The sequence below is a fragment of the Haliotis rubra genome, unplaced genomic scaffold, assembly GCF_003918875.1.
Source record: "Haliotis rubra isolate DU_JTF1 unplaced genomic scaffold, ASM391887v1 Scf1222, whole genome shotgun sequence".
NCBI classification, from domain to species: Eukaryota; Metazoa; Mollusca; class Gastropoda; order Lepetellida; family Haliotidae; genus Haliotis; species Haliotis rubra.
The window spans coordinates 165,387-179,582 of NW_025765140.1; positions in this window are offsets into that span (position 1 = coordinate 165,387).

Genomic DNA, 14,196 nt, shown 5'->3' on the forward strand with positions numbered 1-14,196 from the left:
CTTTCTCTTTTCTTATATGATGAGTATTTAATTGTTTCTCCTCGTATCAATAGCAATAATGTTTCAAAGAACAACTGATCGTCAATAGTAAATTCATTTTCATTCGTATCTGTGTTTTCATATTGTGAACACGTTTCTGAGATTATACGTTTAACCATTGTGACATATTTTTGATCTCTAAAAAGGGAGTTATTAAATTTCCAAAATCCTTTTCCACGGTCTATTTCATTTTAGAGTAAAAGGTAATTGATATAGGAGAGTGATCCGATTTAAAACTAGCCTCTATTGACGTATCTGTTATGGAGGGAATCATGTTGTGAGAAACCAAGAAATAGTCAAGCCTAGCCTGTTTCAGTGGAGTTGGTTGCCGCCATGTATATATATTTTTTTCATGAGGAAATCTTTCTCTCCATGGATCTACAAGATCAATTTCGTCTTTTAATTTTAGTATTCTCTCTCTCGACTTTGGATTATTATTATGTTTGTAGTTATATGTATCAATGGAATAATCTTGAACTACATTCCAGTCTCCACATACAATTACATGATCACTTTTCAGTGAATGTATCATTGTGTCAAGTTTATCGAAGAAGTTTGGACTGTCAACGTTTGGACCATATATATTGATTATAGTTAGTTTGTATTTATCTATTGTAATCTCTATGGCAACAATGTTGCCTTCATTATCTTTCTTCACATTATCAATTTTATAGTCTAGTCGTTTTGAAAATAAAATAGCTACGCCTCTAGAATTACCTTTATGAGAACTAAAATAACAATTCTGACACCCCCAATCTTCTGTGACCTGTTTTTCCATGTCTTCAGTAAAATGTACATCCTGCAAACAATAGATTGAAGAACGTTTCTTTTTTAAAAATCTGAACATTTCCTTACGTTTAACTTTGTCATTTAAGCCTCTACAGTTTAACGATGTAACTTTTATCGTATCCATAATAGTATGTTAAAATGGAACATAAAGTTGGCGATGCAGCAAAGTTTTACACTTTCCATAGAAACAATGTTATCTGACAGAACAAATTTCATTTTGTTACTGGTAACGTCATGTTTGAAATGTAATGAAGAGTAGAAAGATATGCAACAAGAAAATTTCAATAAAATAAAATGCCATATTCCTTTGGCGGAGTGGAAGTGTACTTGTGTCGGAGTACCCACGGATGACAACTTTAACGTCAATTGTATACTTAAAATGTGCTTAAATATGATACTTACATTTATATTGCATGAAGTTAATCCATATTAATCCATATACGAAAAAGCAACACAAAAAACAGTCACAAACAGTCATCCCAACTGAACAGAAGACCGACCACGTGTTCATACCAGGCCGGTGAAATCTGCACGAAGTCCACGTGTAGCAGATACCTGTAGTCCAACTGTTTATATTTGTAAGAAATTGAAACGTTTGAAACTCAAAATCAAGAAATGTAACAATTACTTAGGTCAAACAAAAAATAAAATATCTTATCAACGCAAAACGCTCTATTTGGCGCGTAAATATTTTGGCGGGAAATCGTATATGATTATATATTAGAGTGTAAGTGGTTTATATCGTCAATAGAAGTTGTAGGAAAGAACATTTCTGTCAACTTTGTTTACATCATGACTTGGGAGTTCATATTAGATGACTGTCACTGTGCGATTTTCAAAGTTTAATCATATTTCTTCCAAGTTGACGTAGGTTTTGTTGGATCTCTCGTTTGCAAGATGACCTCTGTGCCTAACACCCTTACTCTGGTCCAGAGGTTTTGTGATTCCCGAATAGTAGTCGCTTGGCGTCCAAGGATTGCTCGTTGCTTCTTCATGAGAGCTGGTAGGTCGGTCTGAATACTAGAATTAGTACCTTTCAACAGCTTTCTGGCTCCATATACGGCTTCTCTGTCGGACATATGAATGAAGGTAGCAATCATCGACGGTGGGGCAGAAGGCTTATTCTGGCGTTGATATTCAGATTTTGGTAACCTATGCACGATCTTAAAATACATAGTGTCGGCTCGGTCCTCACTGAACTTAAGCGATTTAGTGATGAACTTTCTCAAAGTTTTCTCAGTGTCTTCCTGGGGTTCTTCCGGAATTCCATAAAACAATAGATTACTTTTCCAGTCATGTATATCTTTTAGAGTCACTTGTTTCTGAAGAATCGACTTTTCTTTCTTGAGTTCAGCTATCTCGTTACGGAGAGAGTTCAAATCATCGTCATGTTGTGAGACCGCGTGCTCCACCCCACTAACTGTTTGTTTAATGTCAGAAATTTCACTTTTAAGGGAATCTATGGAAGCTTGAAGTTCTGTTTTGGAATTAGAAATTAGCGCAGCCAACCTTGTTTCTGAGTTTTGGACAATTTCTTCCATGTTCGCTGTAGCACGTGTTGCTCTCGCTGTGTCAGACATCCCCACGTGGCGTGTGTATTTCAGTTGTTTTATCGCACGGTTTTGAAATTGAAAAGAAGTTTACCTTCAATACTTTGCCTTCCAACTGTAAGGTTTAGTTCATATACAATTGCCTGTTTTTCAGCAGTGTTTAGGCATAGTCATCCTTGGGTAGCGAGAGCGCCTCAAACACGCGACCGCCTAGGTTTCATGCGCAACCAGAACTATACAAAATATGCAGCAAAACATTAGTAAACATTTACATACCTGGTAAATGGTATATTTAATTCCGTTTAGAATGGGACATTTGCAAGATATATCTAACGGTCTGGCGGAACACCACATTTGTGCCACTCATTTGTGCTTCCCCGCAAGGTTGTCACTGTTATGTTCATCTACTTTGAAAAACGCTTGGACACAGTCCAGTCCCAAACGATGAAAACAAAGTTCCAAGGAATCACAAGTTAGTCGCATGTACACTAAGCAGCAGCACTGTCACTCTTTTGTCGCATGCCGGGGTGGAGGCATTACGTGAAATCATGATCGGCTGGTCATAAAAATCAACAGTTACAGGTCGTAGGTTGATCAGGAAAGGATCTATTCTTCGATTCTGCAGGGTTCAGATTCGACAGTCTGTCAAGTTTGGTCCACTGTCACTTCAAATTTCAACCTTTCGCAAAATGTAAACTCTGGCTCGTCCGCCATTTCAAACTGTTGCGTAACTGTCTACTTCGAAGAAAATAAGTAGGTCAGACGATTCCATTATTGTGTGGCCAGGGGGGTACAGTTTCGAGGCACACAAAACAATAGGCTGGTTTTAGTCGTGTGGAGTTGGGATGGAAAAAACCCCCAAGATCTCGGGTATTACATAATTGCATTGAATAAACAGTAGTTTGATTTCTTTGGACAGAATATTGTAATGTTGTAATGTTAAAAAAATACGAACGGCTCCTACCGCTCCCTTCACAGACGAGTTCAATTCGCCTCTCGTCCCATGCCGGACTTGTAGCCCCGTCACTACCAGTACTTTGTGCACCGCTAGACACTAGTAACCTGTACCACCGTCACTGCCACTACACTCTACCCTCCATACGTCAGTAAAGTGTTTCTCCGTCACTAACACTGCACGTTACCCCCGTACACCTATAACCTGTACCCTGTCACTCCCAGTACACTGTAACCCTCCATACACGAGTAACCTCTACCTCGTCACTCACAGGGCACTGTGCCCCATACACCAGTAACCTGTACCCCCGTCACTACCAGTGCACACTACACCCCATACACCAGTAACCTGTACCCCCGTCACTACCAGTGCACTGTACCCTCCATACACCAGTAACCTGTACCCCGTCACTACCAGTGCACTCTACCCTCCATACACCAGTAACCTGTACATCCGTCACTACCAGTGCACTGTCCCTCCATACACGAACGAGTAAACTGTACCCTGTCACTATCAGTACACTGTCCCTCCATACACCAGTAACCTGTACCCTCGTCACTACCAGTGCACTCCTACCCTCCATACACCAGTAACCTGTACCCCTGTCACTACCACTACTCTACCCTCCATACGTCAGTAAAGTGTTTCTCCGTCACTAACACTGCACGTTACCCCCACATACACCTATAACCTGTACCCCGTCACTCCCAGTACACTGTAACCCTCCATACACGAGTAACCTCTACCTCGTCACCTACAGGGCACTGTACCCCCATACACCAGTAACCTGTACCCCCCGTCACTACCAGTGCACACTACCCTCCATACACCAGTAACCTGTACCCCTGTCACTACCAGTGCACTGTACCCTCCATACACCAGTAACCTGTACCCCCGTCACTACCAGTGCACTCTACCCTCCATACACCAGTAACCTGTACATCCGTCACTACCAGTGCACTGTCCCCTCCATACACCAGTAAACTGTACCCTGTCACTATCAGTACACTCTCCCCTCCATACACCAGTAACCTGTACCCTCGTCACTACCAGTGCACTCTACCCTCAATACACCAGTAACCTGTACCCCTGTCACTATCAGTACACTGTCCCCTCCATACAACAGTAACCTGTACCCCCGTCACTACCACTACACTCTACCCCTTCATACATCAGTAAAGTGTTTCTCCGTCACTAACACTGCACGCTACCCCTCCATACACCTTTAACCTGTACCCCGTCACTACCAGTACACTGTAACCCTCCATACACCAGTAACCTGTACCTCCGTCACTACCAGTGCACACTACCCTCCATACACCAGTAACCTGTACCCCCGTCACTACCAGTGCACTGTACCCTCCATACACCAGTAACCTGTACTCCCTGTCACTACCAGTACACTGTACCCTCCATACACCAGTAACCTGTACCCCCGTCACTACCAGTGCACTGTACCCTCCATACACCAGTAACCTGTACTCCCGTCACTACCAGTGCACTCTACCCTCCATACACCAGTAACCTGTACCACCGTCACTGCCAGCACTTTGTACACCTACATACACCAGTAACCTGTACCCCGTTACTACCAGTACACTCTACTCCTCCATACACCAGTAATCTGTAGCCCCTTCACTACCAGAACACTGTGCTTTTCCATACACCAGTAACCTGTACGCTCGTCACTACCAGTACACGCTACCCCTCTATACACCAGTAACCTGTACCCCGTCACTACCAGTGCACTGTCCCCTCCATACACCAGTAACCTGTACCCTGTTACTACCAGTACACTGTCCCCTCCATACACAAGTAACCTCTATCCCATCAATACCAGTGCCCTGTACCCTCTACACACCAGTAACCTGTACCCTGTCAATACCAGTACACTGTCCCCTCCATACACCAGTAACACCATTAACCTGTACCCCTGTCACTACCAGTACACTGTCCCCTCTATACACCAGTAACCTGTACCCCTGTCACTATCAGTACACTGTCCCCTCCATACACCAGTACCCTGTACCCTCGTCACTACCAGTGCACTCTACCCTACATACACCAGTAACCTGTACCCCTGTCACTATCAGTACACTGTCCCCTCCATACACCAGTAACCTGTACCCCCGTCACTACCAGTACACTCTACCCCTCCATACATCAGTAAAGTGTTACTCTGTCACTAACACTGCACGTTACAACTCCATACACCAGTAACCTGTACCCCGTCACTACCACTACACTCTACCCCTCCATACATCAGTAAAGTGTTTCTCCGTCACTAACACTGCACGTTACCCCTCCATACACCTTTAACCTGTACCCCGTCACTACCAGTACACTGTAACCCTCCATACACCAGTAACCTGTACCTGTCACTACCAGTGCACTGTACCCTCCATACACCAGTAACCTGTACCCCTGTCACTACCAGTACACTGTACCTCTCCATACACCAGTAACCTGTACCCCTGTCACTACCAGTACACTGTACCCTCCATACACCAGTAACCTGTGTATCCCATCACTACCAGTGCACTGTCCCTCTATACACCAGTAACCTGTACCTGTCACTACCAGTACACTGTCCCCTCCATACACCAGTAACCTGTACCCCTGTCACTACCAGTACACTGTCCCCTCCATACACCAGTAACCTGTACCCCTGTCACTACCAGTACACTGTCTACACTCCATACACCAGTAACCTGTACCCCTGTCACTAGTACAGTGCACACTACACCTCCATCACTACCAGTAACCTGTACCCCTGTCAGTACCAGTACACTGTGCCCCTCCATACACCAGTAACCTGTACCCTGTCACTACCAGTACACTGTCCCCTCCATACACCAGTAACCTGTACCCTGTCACTACCAGTACACTGTCCCCTCCATACACCAGTAACCTGTACCCCTGTCACTACCAGTACACTGTCCCCTCCATACACCAGTAACCTGTACCCCTGTCACTACCAGTACACTGTTACCCTCCATACACCAGTAACCTGTACCCCTGTCACTACCAGTGCACACTACACCTCCATACACCAGTAACCTGTACCCCTGTCACTACCAGTACACTGTACCCTCCATACACCAGTAACCTGTATCCCGTCACTACCAGTGCACTGTCCCCTCCATACACCAGTAACCTGTACCCTGTCACTACCAGTACACTGTCCCTCCATACACCAGTAACCTGTACCTGTCCCTGTCACTACCAGTACACTGTACCCTCTCCATACACCAGTAACCTGTACCCTGTCACTACCAGTACACTCTACCCTCCATACACCAGTAACCTGTACCCCCTGTCACTACCAGTACACTGTACCTACCCCTCCATACACCAGTAACCTGTACCCTGTCACTACCAGTACACTCTACCCTCCATACACCAGTAACCTGTACCCTGTCACTACCATGTACACTGTACCCTCCATACACCAGTAACCTGTACCCCTGTCACTACCAGTACACTCTACCCCTCCATACACCAGTAACCTGTACCCCTGTCACTACATAGTACACTCCTCTACCCCTCCATACACCAGTAACCTGTACCCCTGTCACTACCAGTACACTGTCCCCTCCATACACCAGTAACCTGTATCCCTGTCACTACCAGTACACTGTTCCCCTCCATACACCAGTAACCTGTACCCCTGTCACTACCAGTACACTGTGCCCCTCCATACACCAGTAACCTGTACCCCTGTCACTACCAGTACACTGTTCCCCTCCATACACCAGTAACCTGTACCCCTGTCACTACCAGTACACTCTCACCCTCCATACACCAGTAACCTGTACCCCTGTCACTACCAGTACACTGTGCCCCTCCATACACCAGTAACCTGTACCCCTGTCACTACCAGTACACTGTCCCTCCATACACCAGTAACCTGTACCCCTGTCACTACCAGTACACTGTCCCCTCCATACACCAGTAACCTGTACCCCTGTCACTACCAGTACACTGTCCCTCTCCATACACCAGTAACCTGTACCCCCTGTCACTACCAGTACACTGTACCCTCCATACATCAGTAACCTGTACCCCTGTCACTACCAGTACACTCTGCCCCTCCATACACCAGTAACCTGTACCCCTGTCACTACCAGTACACTGTACCCCTCCATACACCAGTAACCTGTACCCCTGTCACTACATGTACACTGTACTCTCCCTCCATACACCAGTAACCTGTATCCCCGTCACTACTATGTACACTGTACCCCTCCATACACCAGTAACCTGTATCCCCTGTCACTACCAGTACACTGTCCCCTCCATACACCAGTAACCTGTACCCCTGTCACTACCAGTACACTGTGCCCCTCCATACACCAGTAACCTGTATCCCCGTCACTACCAGTACACTGTCCCCTCCATACACCAGTAACCTGTACCCCTGTCACTACCAGTACACTGCCTCTACCCTCCATACACCAGTAACCTGTACCCCGTCACTACCAGTACACTGTACCCCTCCATACACCAGTAACATGTATCCCCTGTCACTACCAGTACACTGTTCCCCATACACCAGTAACCTGTACCCCTGTCACTACCAGTACACTGTCCCCTCCATACACCAGTAACCTGTACCCCGTCACTACCAGTACACTCTACCCCTCCATACACCAGTAACCTGTACCCCGTCACTACCAGTACACTCTACCCTCCATACACCAGTAACCTGTACCCCGTCACTACCAGTACACTGTCCCCTCCATACACCAGTAACCTGTACCCCTGTCACTACCAGTACACTGTTCCTCCATACACCAGTAACCTGTACCCCCGTCACTACCAGTACACTGTACCCCTCCATACACCAATAACCTGTACCCCCGTCACTACCAGTACACTCTACCCCTCCATACACCAGTAACCTATATCCCCGTCACTACCAGAACACTGTGCCCCTCCGTAACACCAGTAACTTACTGTTGTCATACATACGTCACCAACCTCACCTCACCAACATGTGATAATCAATATTAGATTGTGTACTTCTTTTGTCACGTACAGCTTACCAACCTCAGTACATCATAACATGACATGGTATAATAACACTTTACCAATACTATTTTACACATGTCGTCTTACTATCGCCCTAGTTGTCTGCAGGCCACGGTGGCTTCCTCTACACCAAAGCCGTCGTCACACACCGTGCCCCACATGCCGTTATAGTAAACCTCAAGTCTCCCAATACCATTGTCCAGTGGGGACACCAGTCGGATTATCTGACCAACGCTGAAAAGTAAAGATGGTTTGTGATTATGAAACAACATTGAGAGAACCACTCCTTTACAGCTACCTATGACAGAATAATATTTATAAATAAATTCAGGCTGAGTAAAAATATAACAAAACATTTGTTTGTACAAAATGTAACCTACCACAGCAAGAAACACTTGCCAGAAGAAGTATACACTGTCACCCACTTCGTCGTTTTAAATGCAACGTAACGTGTTTCTCGCTATAGTCGATGGATCAATATCGTACAATGTGCACCCACACATGTGAGATAGGCTAGCTACGTTATCATCTAGTGGTGTTTTGGTGTGTGCATGTAGACTTTCCGTGCTGTGACTGACACCAAATCAACCCAGGTAATAAGGACATGCCGAGTAATGGCTTGTAATTTTGTGAATTCATTGGAGTATTTACCTTGATAGAATGAGGCAAAATGTTTGAAGTTGGAGCCTTTTGTGATCAATGCATGGAGAGGGAGTATGACAACATGCCATATGGTACACGTGACACAGCCACTAGCTGAAACACGGGAAGAAACAAAAGCAACATCTTTAAATTTTGAACAAACACATTGACATAATATCATCAGTAGGTGAAAAGGGTTTCTTTCTTATGGTCGGCCACAATGACAGCGCATCGTAACATATTTACATCCAGTGAAAATGACCGATACGAACGTCACAGGAATTATTTTTATAACAAATATTTGTCATCAATGTTGAATAGTCCAATCATTGAAACTCGATTAAGTGGCAGTCATGGATAAAGTATATTGTAAAATTAGGATTTGTTTATAGTTGTATACATACTAGCGGAACGGGACCATTCACTCTCATCAAGCCTTTACACACAATTCGGCTCCATGCCCCACTAAAAATCATGGCCGATGAGCGAGGAAATCCCAGTTGCGTAGAGCGATGCTCATACTGCTTGGTCCAGACTCGATTATTTACAGACCTCCGAAGATATAGCTGTAATAGTGCTGAGTGCGGCGTAAAACTAAACTCACTCACTCACGTTATTGTCTCCTCTACGTCGAGCAAAAAGGAGGGAAACAATAAGTACCATTTTTAACTTCTTTTGATATCAGAACTGACTGACTGACTGACCGAGTTTTGGTTTTACGCCGCTTTTAGCAATATTCCAGCAACATCACGGCGGGGACACCAGAAATGGGCTTCACACATTGTGCCCATGTGGGGATTCGAACCCGGGTCTTCGGCGTGACGAGCCAACGCTTTAACCACTAGGCTACCCCACCGCCCCCATATCAGAACTGAATGTGCTCCATCTTTCTGAGAGTCTGAGAGTTTCCAAGTGAAATTGAGTCGTTTCACAAATTTTACAGAACACGTCAGAAAAACAGAAGAGGCAACCACCTCGACACAAGCGACAACTACTTCGACGCAAAAATCGACCACCACAGGTAATGGTTACATTATTAGTTTTGTTCCTCATCAATGTCAACAATACAAACAACCCCATGTGCGTAACGTCCAGAATGGCAATACAACTCTTGTTGCGTACCATCGAACCCGGGGCTTCGGCGTGAGTGAGTGAGTTAATATTTAAGATCACATCGGCAATATCTCAACCATATCGTGACGAGAACAATTTATAAATAAAGATGGATTCATTTTGAAGATTAAAACCTGTCAACGATGGACAGTTTGCGCACAATACACAAAAGCTACGACGTGATTAACGGGATTCAAACATAGCAATTGTCTTAATGACGATTGCTGTCGAAATATATCGAAATAGGTAAAGTGAACTGGGTTTCAGGTTCTGTCTTTACTGTTTGCCTGTGGGTATTCACACCTATGGTTATACCAAAATCTTGGAGATGAAACATTGTTCTTGTATGTGTTCAATCAAAGATTAGTCGATATTTGTGCCCAAAATTGTCAAGGCAATGTACAAGCTTCACATCTTTTGAGTAATTATAGTCTTGTAAAATTACGATGTTATCCCGAAGCGTATATTACATACCTGTTTCATGATGAGACGTTACTGATGATATGTTGTATGTAACTATTGTAACAGCGGACAAGTTCATGGTGAATTTCATATTTTACTACAATGTCCGAATATAATGATTTGAGAATAGAATATTTAAGATTTTTCGATGACAAATATGGATGCACCTCCTAAATAATAAATTTGTTGAATTCATAAAATTAAAGCATTAAAGCAATAGCCAAATTTAGTGTTTAAATATATTTTTCCCCATTTTTCATCACGTGACAACACAAAATGCTGTAACAACAATTGTAATATGGGCCAGTCTGTCGAAACTATAAAACATTTAAATATATAGGGGGCGTTACCGATAGGGCAGCACATGCTTTCCCTTTTCACCAACGTGTAAATAGAGGGTGTTACCGATAGGGCAGCACATACTTTCCCTTTTCACCAACGTGTAAATAGAGGGTGTTACCGATAGGGCAGCACATACTTTCCCTTTTCACCAACGTGTAAATAGAGGGTGTTACCGATAGGGCAGCACATGCTTTCCCTTTACACCAACGTGTAAATAGAGAGTGTTACCGATAGGGCAGCACATACTTTCCCTTTTCACCAACGTGTAAATAGAGGGTGTTACCGATAGGGCAGCACATACTTTCCCTTTTCACCAACGTGTAAATAGAGGGTGTTACCGATAGGGCAGCACATACTTTCCCTTTTCACCAACGTGTAAATATAGGGCGTTACCGATAGGGCAGCACATGCTTTCCCTTTTCACCAACGTGTGAATATAGGGCGTTACCGACAGGGCAGCACATACTTTCCCTTTTCACCAACGTGTAAATAGAGGGTGTTACCGATAGGGCAGCACATACTTTTCCTTTTCACCAACGCGTGAATATAGGGCGTTACCGACATGGCAGCACATGCTTTCCCTTTTCACCAACGTGTAAATAGAGGGTGTTACCGACAGGGCAGCACATGCTTTCCCTTTTCGCCAACACCCGGTGTCATCACTGATTTCAAGTGTTTTATTCGCATAGCTTTTACTGCATTTTAGATAAATATAATGGTGATAATAAGTCCTAGAAGCTGGGACAATCTGCGCGACTCAATCTGAAACAGTATCTGAAGTTAACTAATGAGATTCAGCCAGTATTTAACTTTTGGTATATTTGATCGCTTTCGATATCAAAGATGTTGTGTGTTCCTACAAATGCCGCCATACAGCTGGGATATTGCTGAGTGTGGCGTCAAACTAAAACTCCTACAACTGATGGTCTTGCTTCCCCATCGTTCCGCTTTCTGGAAGTATTAGTGGTATTCAACCGATACTATACCTTGGTTAAACACCTAAACGCCCTGAACAAGTTAATTCAGGTTTCGTTACGCCATTAGCGTAGGGTTATGAGGGCTGCCCGTTGTCCCGCGCATTCACTCGGTCGCATGTGAAGTTTACGGACGTGATGTGCGCCTTACGTGAAAGAGAGTTACCTCCCCTAAGTCTTTATTGCAGATATACCACAGCTCCTAATCGCAGACCTAAACACATCATAATTTTGGGGCAAGGACTGCCCTCAGTTTTGTGTTTGGATCGAAACACATTTGTTGCAAAGAAACTTTTACGCAATAATACGAAAAGTATGAGTATGGTTTTACGTCGCTTTTAGAATTATCTCGGCAATATCACGGCAGCGGAGACCAGAAACGGACTTTACTCAGTCAGCATATAATATTTATATTCATCATCTGGATCAACAGCCTAAAACCAAACCCCGCACGAAACGAACTCGGCAATGCATATAAAATGTCCTTCGTAATGGCTGAGTGAGTGAGTGAGTGAGTGGGTAAGTGAGTGAATGAGTAAGTGAGTGAGTGAGTGAGTTCAGTTTCAAGCCAAATTCAGCAATAATCCAGCAATATCGCGGCAACGGCCACCAGAAACGAACATGGTACCCCGGGTCTTCAGCGTGACGAGAGAACGCTTTAACCACTTGACTACCCCACCGCCCCTTAACGTTATCTGTCCTCAATCGGACAACACCAAAGTCATCAGGAAAAATGCTTCAGGTAAACATAAATGTTAAAAATAAAATCGATAAAGCAAAGTGTTTGATATGCATTGCAGTAAAAGTACTTTGATAACGACTGGTAAACTGAAGGTAATTATAACACAGGCAACATCCTGAACGAACTAGCAAGCATGTATCCCGGTATCAGGGGGTTTTCGACGATGTAAGACAAAAACGTAATTTTTATCTGTAATATCATTTGAAGTTTTAATTTTACTAACCTTGGGTGATACAGGATATATTCATCTATTTCACACAAAAATATCAAGTGTTTCCTACAAAAATGAGGTTGATGATATCGTATCTGCGAAACTGTTGCCGTTCGCCACATCCGTGGATTTTGTATGGGTTTTCGACGATGAGCCATACTTTTCGCTCCGCACTACGAGGGAGTGTTGTGATAACGTGGCTTTCTATTTAAATATTGTCACCAGCAGACGAATGATCTTACTGAATTTTTGCTTGTTATTTTTTGTTAAAAAGGCAATTTATCTTGCATCTGAAGTGCTATTAACGATCTCGAGTAAATAATATTGATGCTTGTTTGCTTTTTACACAACTTAACTTCCGGTTTTCAATTGTCAATACAACTTCTCATGACAGTGACTGGGCATCCGTCCTGCCAATGAAATTGCTTGTGCTCACCGATCGCGCACGTACTCCCCCGATATAGCGCCAGCAACGCGATAATCGAAAACACCAGAACGTCGAATTCAGCTCGTGTTGGGATATATACTATTAGATATTTGAATTCCCTATAAACGATGCCCATTGTATGCCCAAATGATTTGAACCAAAACCCAAACAAAACAAAAAACCCAAACAGTAAAATAAATTACAAAACAACCCAAAATAAAAATGCTAAGTAATAATATGATAACGGGTCTTTTCGCATTTTGAAAATATCCAAGTTCTATGAGCAAACGCTTTGCAATGAGCAAGAATGAAACATATAAAATAATGAACTGACGAATGTTGAGAAGATTATTCATGTCTTCAATTATTCAGTTTTATACGTGTTGTTTAACGTCGGACTCAACAACATTATTGGCGGCCTGTAACTGATAATTTTGGACCAGACAATCTCGTGATCAACAGCATAAGCATCGATCTATGCAGTTGGTCTACGATGACCTGTGTCAACCAAGCCAGCGAGTCTGACCACCCGACAATGGTATAGTCTGTTTGCAGTGAAAACGTACCGGTGAATTGCACTTTAAGTGAAATTAAGTTTGCGAATCTTCATAATTCTACCTTGCCAATTGAACATTTAAATCTTAGATTTTTATTCAACTTATGAAAAAAGTTGTTTTACAAACGATCATAGTTTCAAATCGCTTATGTTAGTTTGTATTACAAGGGGGTAAGCGCAGTAGTTGGAACAGTGAAATAAATGCACATGTGGTACGTGATGAGCGTTAACTCAGACCTACCCGCCTTGTTCTCGGTGTTTTGTGTGCATACCCCCTTGTAATACAAACCAATAATACCGATTTGAAACTATGATCGTTTGTTAAACAACTTTCATCCTAAGTTGAATAAAATTCTGAGA